This window comes from Balaenoptera borealis, assembly GCF_965194805.1.
Source record: "Balaenoptera borealis genome assembly, chromosome: 11".
NCBI lineage: Eukaryota > Metazoa > Chordata > Mammalia > Artiodactyla > Balaenopteridae > Balaenoptera > Balaenoptera borealis.
In genome coordinates this window covers 7,092,539-7,104,877 of record NC_138868.1, presented here as the reverse complement: position 1 = coordinate 7,104,877, position 12,339 = coordinate 7,092,539, and the positions used below count along the sequence as shown (strand labels likewise).

At 49.0% G+C, this 12,339-nt stretch overlaps 2 long non-coding RNA genes across 2 annotated transcripts in view; one reads left to right on the top strand and one right to left on the bottom strand.

The window, feature by feature from the left end:
- LOC309605277 overlaps positions 1-9,161 on the top strand; it is a 32,471-nt gene extending 23,310 nt beyond the window's left edge. Inside the window, exon 2 of the long non-coding RNA XR_014231321.1 lies at positions 1-9,161. This exon is cut by the window's left edge and continues 1,882 nt beyond it. This is a non-coding gene — a long non-coding RNA (uncharacterized lncRNA).
- Positions 1-12,339, bottom strand: part of LOC309605279 — a 28,503-nt gene extending 16,164 nt beyond the window's left edge. Inside the window, exon 1 of the long non-coding RNA XR_014231325.1 lies at positions 1-12,339. This exon is cut by the window's left edge and continues 1,450 nt beyond it. This is a non-coding gene — a long non-coding RNA (uncharacterized lncRNA).

Sequence of the window (12,339 nt, the reverse complement as noted above, 5' to 3'; positions counted from 1 at the left end):
TCAGAGGATCACAAGCCATTCTGCTGGTCCTGATGCTGATGCTGTCTGCGCCTTGGAACAGGGCTGCTCAGGCTCTAGCCAGTCCCCATGATTCCCCAGGAGCCCCTGCCCATCACTGCAACAGTCTCTTCCTTTAACAATCCACATCCCAGAAGGAACAGCTGGAAGCAGGAGGGGAGGCGTGCAAAGTTGTCCGGGACGCAGGGCTCTCAGAGCCCAGTTTGAACACCAGGCCCTGGTAGGTCTTCTCAGCCCAAACTCAAGTCACAGGATGGTACAGGTCCTCCCAGGAGAGCTGGGCTCCCATGGGGTGAAAGGACACCACACCTGGACAAGCCCTGAGGGAGATGCAGGATGCCAGTCTGAGGGAGGGGAACTAGGAGACAGAAAAGGGCAGGGGCCGGTCAGCCTTGTTGAGAGAACTCCTTAATAAGAGGCCTTGGCTTGGGCCTCCTGAATGAGAGCAGTGGCTGCTTTGCCATCATCTGCAGTGCCTTAGCCCCTTGGCAAGTTTTGGTGACAGAAAACCACCCTTTGGAGGTGGTGTTTCTTGAGGGTGGTGAGAGGAGGCAGCGGAGGCCGTGGTCCCGCGAGCAGACTGTCCTGGCCTGGGTGGTGAAGTCACGATGTCCACCAAGGTGCCTGTTTATCTGAAGTGCGGCAGCCACAAAGGCAAGAAAGAAACTGCAGGAATTGCTGTCCTCAGACATGATCAGCCCGCCGGTGGGGGCTGACAGGCTTATGCTCACGCATAAGCAAAGGCACTGAGGCACCCGAGTGAATGATAGAGAGGGTCCGACAGGTGGCAAAAAGAGCAAAGGTCTCTGAGTCCAACCTAGCCTTGTGAGGCTCAGTTTCCCCATCTCTAAAGTGCAGTCAGTGATACCTACCTAACAACCTTGCAGGGTCGTTAAGCAAATCAGGGATAACATTTATGAGCTTGCACATGGAAGGTAGTCAAACATGGTTATGGTGTGAGACATAAAGGAACCCGGGGCTCAGGAAAGGCAGGACTGTGAAGCTGGAAAACTGGGTCGGAATCAGCTTAGAACAGTTCTGCTTGCAAGGCTGAAGCTGAGGCCATGGGAGCTGCTGAAAGAGTTTAAGCAGGAGAGACGTGGGGTCAGACCCAGGTTTCAGAAGGGTCACCAGCCAGGCCGAGTGGGAGACGGACCAAAGATCAAAGAGGAAGAAGCCGTTGCAGGAAGAGGGCTGTCTCCGTGTGGGGACAGTGGGGACCGAGAGGAGGGGAAGGTGCTGGGGCGGGGCTTGGTGTCTGACTGGTACAGACCACGTGGGCAGCTGGAGGCCAATGCCGGCCTCGGTGTTCCCGTCTTCCATTCTCTGCTGGTTCTTTTCCATCCTTTTGATCCTGTCAATCCCAGAACCCCCCTCACCCCCAGCCTTTCCTGCTTCCAGTCCTTGCGAGATTTCATAGTGGAGGCTGAATTTCAGCAGAAGGCATTTTGCTTGGCCATGCAGGGTTTTCTTTTAATGTTTTTAAAAGTTTTATTATATCAATAGATACACACACACACACACACACACACTCGTATATGTATAACATAAAAATTGTCCTCTAATTTTTTAAATTGAAATATAGGTGATGTACAATATTATGTTAGTTTCAGGTGTACTATTGATACCTAATGATTTGACATTTGCATACATTACGAAAAGATCACCATGATAAGTTTAGTAACCATCAGTCCCCATGCAAGGTTATTACAATATTATTGACCATATTCCTTATGCTGTATATTATATTCCCATAACTTATTGGATAATTGGAGCTTTATACTTAATTCACTTCACCTATTTCACCCCCCCAGATATTTAATAATTTTTAAGTGTATTATTCAATGGCATTAATTACATTCAGCCATCACCACTAATTCCAAAACCCTGTCATCACCCCAAACAGAAACCTTATCCATTAAACAGTTAATCCCATTCCCCCTTCCCGCCAGCTCTGATCTACTTTGTATGAATATGCCATATTTTTTAACCCATCTATCTGTTGACATTTAGGTTGTTCCCACCTCTTGAACAGTATGAACAATGCTGCTATCGACATTCACATACAAGTATCTGAGTCCCTAGTTTCAACCCCTTTCAGAAGGAGTGAAATTGCAGGGTCATGTGGTAATTCTACGGTTAACTTTTTGAGGAGCCACCAGACTGTTTTCCACAACGGCTGCACCATTTTACATTCCCACCAACAGTTTGAGGCTTCCAATTTTTCCACATCCTGACCAACACTTATTTTCCTTTTTTAAAAAGATTATAGCCATCCTAGTAGGTGAGAAGTGGTATCTCAGCTTTTTATTTTTTAATCTGAAATTTCTGCCATCATTTAGAGACTAGGGGTTTTACTATCCGTAGTGGGATTTGAATCCAGGTCAGTGAGACCCCAAAGCCTGTACTTGATTGCAACCCTCTACTCCCACAGGGGTTCAGCTTCAGATCCTGGTAAAGTGTGAAGGCAAAGGGTGGGGAGCTGAAGGCCGGCACCGTCTTACCTGCAGACTCCCCCTCAGTGCTTGGGTGGCTTGTCCCCATCTGCCCAGGAGGGGAAGACAAGAAAAAGGACACCTTCCTTATAGTTTCACCCAGCTGGAAGAAGGACCACCTCACCCTGGACTTGAGGTGAGACCAGAGTGGCCATAAAGGAGGACATTCTTGTCCTGGGTCCCCTGGAACTGCTCCCCACCTGCCCTGCATCAGGCATCAGCCCAAGGGCCCTGGAAAACTGGTGGGCACACCATGGCTGGTCTCCCACCCTGGGGCCCTTCCACCCAGGGGCACTGTCCTCCAGGCCCATCTCTGGGCCAGCTCTGTAGGGCCCAACACCACCTGGCTGGGCACAGCGCAGGGGCTTAGCCATACTCACAGGAGATCACAGGGAGAAGGTCCTGGGAGGGGAAGGCCCACCCCCTCCCAGTACCACACCCAATTCCAGAGCTGGAGCTGGGTTAGGATATATACTCCCACCAGGCAGAAGAGCCAGTGGCCCCGCCCGTGAAGCAGGAGGGAACTGGACACGGGTGCCAGCAGCCCTCCGCACCCCTTCTTGGCTGCTCCTGGGGGGTCTCTACGAACACCCCTCCCCGAAGGCACCTAGTCCTTGACCCCAGCCGGGTCTGCTCTCCTCCACTGTTGAGCCCTCTGTGGTTCCCACCCCCACCCTTTTCAGGGCAGGGCCTGGTCCCAAGGATCCAGTCGCTGTGCTCCCCGTGTCACAGTTCCAAGCACCTCTCCCCAGCTCAGAGGCCCCTTGGGCTTGTCTGTAATGCAGGGGACACGAAGGCAGGCTGCTTGGGCAAACTGCAGAATCCCTTCTCGAGGGGCCAGGATGAAGCCGCCCGTGGCCAGCAAGGTCCCTATTACCTCACTGATGTGGGTGATGGGCATCAAACCCAGCAGTGCGGTGGGGAAGCCCTCCACAGCCTGCTGTGGGACCAGGGGGAGGGTCAGGCAGGCCCAGCCAGGGGCCTCATCCCTCCAGAGGGCAGAGAGGGCAGCCAAGCCTTCTGGGCTCCTACCCCCTTTACCCAGAAAAGGCGGAGACCAGAAGTCTCCCCCACTGGCCAGATGTCTCCCCCCTTCTCATCTGGAGCTGCTGTGGGTGGTCGCTCTAGACAAGGTGGGTGATCCTGTGCATCTGGAAGCACCCCATAAAGGAGGCAGGTTGTGAGGGGGGCAGTCTGTGAAGGGTAGGGATAAGGCAGGTCTCCTAGGCCTCATCTCCCCACAGCAGACTCCCCTCAAAGAGTCTGCGGAGGGTCAGTGCACTCAACCGGCCAAGCCGCCTCCAGACTCAGGTCAGGAGTCTCCTCTTTCCCTAAGCTTAGAGCCAGGGCAAGCTAGTTCACCCTAGTACCCCAGTGTCCACCAGCACCGGGCCTGGCACTGAGTAAATGCTCAATAAGTATCTACGGAATGAACAAAGAAATGAATGTATAAGTGAAGAAACCAGGGCCACAGCTGCTGTGGGTCTTTAGGTGACCCTCTGAGGCTGATCTCTCTCTTCTCTAGGCCAGGAAGGCTCAGATAAATCCCTGAAACAAAGGAACAGAGTTCTAAGTGATTTATGTGCATCTTCATTTTATCCTCCCAACGGCCCTCTGAAGTCAGAGGTAGGATTATCTCCATTTTGCTGAAACTGAGGTTGAGAGAGGCTAAGTGATTAACTCAAGGTCACACCAGCAGTGAATGGCAGGGCCAAAATCGAACCCAGAACTGCCTGACTCCCAAACCTGTGTTCTTCTCATTATGCCACGTGTCCTTGAATTATTAACCACAGTAGGGATGAAAGAGAGAGCCAATGCCAAGAACACAGGCCTGCTGGGGGCATCCAAGCTCTCAGGTCTTCTCTGTGCTTCACTTTTTCCCATCTGGGAAGGCCCTGCCCCAATAGTGTGGATGGGCACCAAGGAGACAGAGGGCTCTACTTCTGGTCCCTACCATGGGCCTATGGCAGATGCCAGTTCTGGGGGATCTTATCACAGGTCCTGTTTCCACCAGGCAGACCGGAGGTGTGGGAGCTGGGCTCTTCCACGAATGCCGTAGGCTAAGGTGGTGGATGCTATTGTCCTCGCAGTGCCCCGGGAGGTCCCCCACAGCCTACAAGCTACCCCCATGTCCTGGGCTCACATGGGGTGGAGGTGCCAGCACTCCAGATGAGACATTGTATGTACCTTGAGGGCTCTGGGATGCTACTGGGGGCAGCAGGAGCTCCACAAAATAGCCCTCGACCACAGAGCCTACCATGGTAGGATGATTAAGCAGCCCTTGCATCTGAAGCAAAGAAACAACCACCTTTCTCTCAGCCACTGGCATCCAAGGTTGGGTAGAAACTCAACAGGTGAAAGAAGGAGGGCATTCCGGATAGTGATAAATGGAATATCTATAAATGGAATGGAACATTTATAAATGGGATACTTCCTGCCATATCAATAAACAAAGGATGTCACGGTCATCAACGATTGCAACCCCCCAACTTGAGATGGTGAGCCCTGAGGAAACTCAGGGCTGAAAAGTATACCTGCCATCTAGCAGCCATCAGACTGCAGCCACTCCCTGCAGTGAGCCCTGAGGAAACTCAGGATGTGAAAATACAGGATGCTGGCCCCAGATAGCTGAGGTGCATATCAAAGGAATGATTTCAGTGAGTCCAGACTCTTGCATCTTCCCATACATAGAAAAGCGCTAAATTCCTTAACTTGAGATATCTGGTTTTCTTTAATTAACAATAATCTTTTGACATCCCGACTACGTGTCCTTTGCTCCACAACTCCTATATATCCTGGCTCCTCCCCTCGCCTCCTCAGAGCAGTTTCTCAGTTATCTGAAACGCTGTCTCCTGGGCTGTAGTCCTCATTGTGCCCCAAATAGAACTTAACTCGCGGGGGCTTCCCTGGTGGCGCAGTGGTTGAGAATCCACCTGCCAATGCAGGGGACATAGTTTCTATCCCTGGTCCAGGAAGATCCTACGTGCCGCGGAGCAACTAAGCCCCATGCACTACAACTATTGAGCCTGCGCTCTAGAGTCCACGAGCCACAACTACTGAAGCCCGCGCGCCTAGAGCCCGTGCTCTGCAACAGAAGCCACCGCAATGAGAAGCCCGCGCACCGCAATGAAGAGTCGCGCCCGCTGGCTGCAGCTAGAGAAACCCCGCGCGCAGCAACGAAGAACCAAAGCAGCCAAAATTAATTAATTAATTAAGAAAGAAAGAAGAAAGGAAGGAAGGAAGGGAGGGAGGGAGGGAGGGGCAGAGAGAGAGAGAAAGAAAGAAAAAGAAAGAAAGGGAAAGAAAGAAAGAAAGGGCAAGCGTATTTCTTTGTGGAAGTAAGGAATAGCCGGCTCTTTGTGCTTAATATGTAACCAAACTTTGTGTCAAAAGAATACAACTTCAGGGGCTTCCCTGGTGGCGGAGTGGTTGAGAGTCTGCCTGCCAATGCAGGGGACACGGGTTCGAGCCCTGGTCTGGGAGGATCCCACATGCCGCGGAGCAACTAGGCCCGTGAGCCACAATTACTGAGCCTGCGCGTCTGGAACCTGTGCTCCGCAACAAGAGAGGCCGTGACAGTGAGAGGCCCGCGCACCGCGATGAAGAGTGGCCCCCACTTGCCGCAACTGGAGAAAGCCCTCGCACAGAAACGAAGACCCAGCACAGCCATAAATAAATAAATAAAAATTAAAAAAAAAAAAAGAAAGAAATGTGGCCCAAATCAAATTCAAAAAAAAAAAAAGAATACAACTTCAGACGCCATTATGAAACAAACCATAGTAAGAATTTTGACTGGCATACAGAAAAGATGAGTGGTGAAAAACTTAATGAACTAAAACAAGGACTAAACTTTCTACAGCATTTATCATCAAATGCAAATAAGATAAGTGATGATGCTGTGAAATGCAGTTACGTAATAAGTGAAAAAATTGCCCGGGCATCAAAACCTTTTATAGATGGTGAGTTTATAAAAGACTGTCTATTGAGTGCAGCTGAAATCATGTGTCCTGAACAGAAACAAGCACTTGCAAACATAAGTCTAACGGGAAACACTGTTGCTCATCAAGCAAAAGATATGGCTGAGAACTTACAGGACAAGTTGCAAGAAAAAGTGAAATCATTTGTGACATTTTCTATTGCAGTCAATGAGAGCACATATATAAATAATACGAGCCAGTTAATTATATTTATCTGTGGTGCTGATGAGAATTTTGACATCACTGAAGAACTTTTGGACATTGTACCTATGACAGACCCAACATCCGAAGATGACTTATTTTTGTATGTTGAGAAAAGTCTTGCAAAGTTTAACGTTGACTGGTCAAAATTAGTAAGTGTGACCACAGATGGTGCCCCTGCGATGGTCTGTGATAACACAGAACCTGTTGCAAAACTTAAATCCAAGATCAAAATGTTTTGCAAGGATGCAGAACTTAAATCCATTTACTGCATTATTCATCAGGAGTTGTTTTGTACTAAGAAGTTAAAACTAGAACATGTCATGGACATAGTCATTAACACAGTGAACTGGATACCCTCCCGTGGCTCCAACCCGAGACAATTCAGTGCTTTGCTTCAGGAACTAGAGGCACAGTATGGTAATCTCCTTTACTATACAAAGGTAGGGTGGCTCAGTCGTGGCATGGTACTGAAGAGATTTTTTTTTTTAATATAAATTTATCTATCTATTTATTTATTTATTTATTTTTGGTTGTGTTGGGTCTTCGTTGCTGCACGTGGGCTTTCTCTAGTTGCCGTGAGCGGGGGGCTACTCTTGGTTGCGGTGCATGGGGTTCTCACTGCAGTGGCTTCTCCTGTTGCAGAGCACGGGCTCTAGGCGTGGGCTTCAGTAGTTGTGGCTTGTGGGCTCTAGAGCGCAGGCTCAGTAGTTGTGGTGCACAGGCTTAGTTGCTCTGCGGCATGTGGGATCTTCCTCGACCAGGGCTCGAACCCGTGTCCCCTGCATTGACAAGTGGATTCTTAACCACTGTATCACCAGGGAAGTCCTGAAGAGATTTTTTGAATTGATAAAAGAGATAGATTTGTTCATGTCATCCAATGGCAAATCCCTTCCCCAGCTCACTGTAAAGATTGGATCAGAGACATGGCCTTTTGGGTTGACATTACAAACCATCTGAACCTTTTGAATATTTCTCTGCAAAGACATTCACAAGTAGTTACACAAGTGTATGATATAGTTTGTTCTTTCCTAGCAAAACTGAGACTTTGGGAAACTCATTTGGCAGTAAATAATCTAACTCACTTTCCTACACTGAAATCAGTTTCCAGAAATGAAAGTGATGGCTTAATCTATATCCTGAAAATTGTAGAGTTGAAGACTGAGTTCCAAAAAAGGTTCCTTGATTTCAAACATTATGAAAATGAACTCACATTGTTTAGCTCACCTTTCTTAATTAACACTGATAGTGTTAATGAAGAATTACAAATGGAAGTTACTGAACTGCAGTGTAATACAGTACTGAAACCTAAATATGATGACATTTGAATACCAGAAATCTACAAGTATCTCAGCAAGAGTTACCCTAGATATAGAAACCATTGTGCAAAGATTCTGTCCATGTTTGGAAGCACCTATGTCTGTGAACAGCTGTTTTCTGTCATGAAATTGAGTAAAACTAAATTTTGCTCCCAGTTAAAGGATACAAGATTGAATTCAGTTCTACACGTTGCAACTCGAACTATGAGACCGGACGGACATTGACATCTTGGTGCAGAGAGAAAGGTGTCAGGTTTCTGGTTCCAAACCAAAGTAACAGATTATGAAAGAAAATTTTAATTTATTTATGTATTTAGTTATTTTTGGTTTTGGCTGCGTTGGGTCTTTGTTGCTGCGTGTGGGCTTTCTCTAGTTGCGGCGAGTGGGGGCTACTCTTTGTTGCGATGCGCGGGCTTCTCACTGAGGTGGCTTCCCTTGTTGCGGAGCATGGGCTCTAGGTGTTCGGGCTTCAGTAGTTGCAGCACTCGGGCTCAGTAGTTGTGGCGCACAGGCTTAGTTGCTCCATGGCATGTGGGATCTTCCCAGACCAGGGCTCAAACCAGTGTCCCCTGCATCGGCAGGCGGATTCTTAACCACTGTGCCACCAGGGAAGTCCTGTTTTTTGTTTTTTTGTTTTTCGTTTTTTGTTTTTTGGTATTTGTTTTTGGCCGCACAGCATGCGGGATCTTAGTTCCCTGACCAAGGATCAAACCCGTGCCCCCTGCGGTGGAAGCATAGAGTCCTAACCACTGGACTGCCAGGGAAGTCCCTGTGTTCTTTATTATATCCTTTATAATAACCCAGTAAATGTGTTTCCCTGAGTTCTGTGACCCATTCTAGCAAATTATTGAACCCAAGGAGGGGGGTCATGGAAACCCCAACTTACAGCCAATTGGTCAGAAATCTAGGTGACAGCCTAGGACTTGAGATTGACATCCGAAGTGGGCGCAGTCTTATGTGACTAAGCCCTTAACTTGTGGGATCTGATGTAACTCCTGGTAGATAGGGCCAGGATTGAATTGAGTTGTAGGACACCAGTTGGTGTTGAAGAATCACTTGATGTGTGGAAAACCCTAAAAAACTATTTTTCATTATTGATTTTCCAATCATTTGACTAATTGTCCACATTTAAATAAAATTTTAAAAATGAAGTGTCGAACATGAAGTGAAGTGTTGGGTGAGAAAAAAGGAAAACACAGGAGAGTTTTCCCCAGACACAGCCAAATACAGAAAGGCAATAGTGTAGTCATGTAAGATGTTACCATGGGGGAAACTGGGTGAAGGGGACAGACCTCTGTATTATTTTGGGAACTTCCTGTGTATTTATAATAATTTTATTTCCTGTTCACATAGAATGACAGCCCAAGGTACACGCAGGCTCAGTGGGCATGAGTGGGCTTCTCCTGCACTGCCCTGTCCACCGGCAGACACTGCCATCCAGCAAAAAAGGTCAGGGTCCTGCTGAAGACCTCCTGGTGGCCTCCTCATCAAACCCCCTGTGGTCCGCAGCCCACACCAGGGCTTTCCCACCACTGGAAGCCAGAAGTGGCCCGGCTTGAGGAAGCCCTGGTAATTCCAAGGGCTAATCTTGCAGCCTCATCTCCTCCCCACCCCTTATGAGCTGACATTTTGCTTGACACAGGAATGTCCAGGAGCGAGATCCACAGGCTGCAGAAGTTCCTACGACCTGGAAGCAGATCCAGTAGAGGAGTGCATGCTCCAGGACCGACTCCACAACACGCCATGAAATGCGTAGAGTCCCTCTAATTGAAAATGCCCAACTCCTGGCAACGCCTGTCTCCCAATAACATACAGGGGCCAGAAGGGTTCAGGAGCGCAGGAAAAGCTCAGCAGGGCTCATCAGGAAAATGGAAACACACTAGAACCAGAGATACCATGCAGACACATGAGCAGAGCGAGCTGCAGAAAAGCCCCCGTTAGCCACACACTGGGTCCGCGCACTGCAAGCCCTCCAGTTACAGAGCATGGGAAATGAGTCAAGGTCATGCTGTCCCCATCTGTAGTGAGGGCTGAGCTAGGCAGAGAACCTGCTTGCTTGCCCTTCCCTCTCTCTTCAGCTCCTGTTTCCTAAACTCACACTGAACTTCAACATCTAGACTTCTGGAGCCTGTCTCTGTCCTTGTCCTCTGTTCCCCCTTTGCATCTCTTCTGGCCTGGTCTGACTCTGTTTTGCTTTGACCTTGACACCAGCTTTTCCCTTCCAGTCTAATGAATCCAGTATTTGGATAACTTTGAAATACCTCCCAATGGTCCCTTCCAGTTGTAGCATTCCACAGCATGAGTAAATCACAGTAAACTGTCAATCTTTTCATCCTTGTTAAACCAGTTTAACAAGCATTTCCTGTTCCTTATGTACAATACAAACCACTTTACTTAAGTGATGTGAGAAGGCTTGTCTGAGAGGAAGCCACGAGGAGGGTAGCAGAGCCTCAAGGTGGGGAGCCATGGAGAGTGCTGGGGCAGCTCTGCCGGAGACGAAGACCACCTCTACGTTTTTCAATAACATAATACAATAAATATCCTTTTTGCTTAGGTCCTCTTGCGGTGGGGTGGGAGTTTCAGGTGAAACTGAAGGAGGCCCAGTAGACCTTGACCTGGTCCTAGTGCACTAGTGCTGACTTGCCTTAGCTGTGCAACGACAGGCAACTAATAATGGGATGAGGGCATGTCTCTCGCGGGAAGATAAAAGACCAGTCCTAGACCCGACCTACTCTGAGGGGCAGGAAATCTGAATTCTAGACTGGCTTCTTTCACTTCCTCACTGAGCCATCTCTGGGCCTCTGCTTCCCAGTGGCTGTGGAGAGGCTGAGGGGGTGAAGGTCCCGCCTCACTCTGGGAGCGCGTGTCTCCTGCCCAGGCTGACGGCTGTACCACCACGGGCACCCGCTCCCCCGAGGGCAGTGTGCACTCCTCCACGGGACTCTCAGGGTCAGAACTGGGACTTGTGACTCAGAACAGATACATCCATTGCCAACTGATGAGATGGGAGAGACAGAGGAGGCCGGTGTACCTCCCTTACCATCTGCCACTGATCTCTATGGCTGCCTGTCCCCAAACGTGTGCCCAGCCCTGGCACAGTGGGATGGCCCTTCAGGGTTCAGACTTCCCCTCCGTGCAGCAAAGAGGGGCTCCTCCGTGACCCCCGCTCTAAGGGGCGCAGGAGGTTCACAGCCTGGACCCTGCTTGTTTCTTGGGGCTGGAACTTGAGCCGCAGCCTGGCTCTGGCCACCGGCATCTAGTCTGGCTTCCCGCACCCCGGCCAACAGACACACACCCTGTGCTCCTCTCCATGGGCCTCTGTCTCACCGTAGTCGTGGTTCTGCTATTTAGAAATGATTATCCCCCCTCCAGACCAAGTCCCCTGTCTGTGATGATGTCCTGCCCAACCTATCCCCCAGCTCACCCTTCCTGGCCTAATTAAAGCGCCACCAACTCTCAGAAGCCTCCTCTGAGCTCGTGATGGTGACTGTCTCCCTGGCGCAGGTCCCTCAGCTACAGCGTTCGCAGGCCCACGCACGTCACAGCTATTTATAGATGTCTTCAACTCCCGGGAAGGAGGCCCTGACTCAACCCCCAAAAGCAAGTTCCAGAAATATGCTTAGGAAGGTAAAGAAGCAGCCTGGGAAAAAACCAATGCTGTTGCCATGGGGCGGGGGTGGGGGGGGCACTTTTACTTTTTGCTTCATACTTTTCATCACTTATAAAATTTATCAATATTACAAGGTTGTAAAATTACATTATAACATTACAATGTTATAAAATAACATCTTCAGTAACTTTCTACATAAAATCTCACATATTTCTTAAATTTATTCCTAGGTATTTTATGGTTTGTGTTGCCACATTAGCACTTAAAAGAATAAGGTAGGTCTTATGTGCCAAAATAGATCTCTAACTCTATTTTTGAGAAAAAACAACCTGTAAAACAATATCTCCAGTATAATACCTTTTATAACTTTTTTTAAAATAAAGTTATTTATTTATTTATTTTTGGCTGCATTGGGTCTTCGTCATTGGGTCTTTGTTGCTACATGCAGGCTTTCTCTAGTTGCAGCGAGCAGGGACTACTCTTCGTTGCGGTGCGAGAGCTTCTCATTGCGGTGGCTTCTCTTGTTGTGGAGCAGGGGCTCTAGGCACGCGGGCTTCAGTAGTTGTGGCACACGGGCTCAGTAGTTGTGGCTCGCAGGCTCTAGAGCACAGGCTCAGTAGTTGTGGCGCACGGGCTCAGTAGTTGTGGCTCGCGGGCTCTAGAGAGCGGGCTCAGTAGTTGTGGCGCACGGGCTTAGTTGCTCCGCGGCATCTGGGATC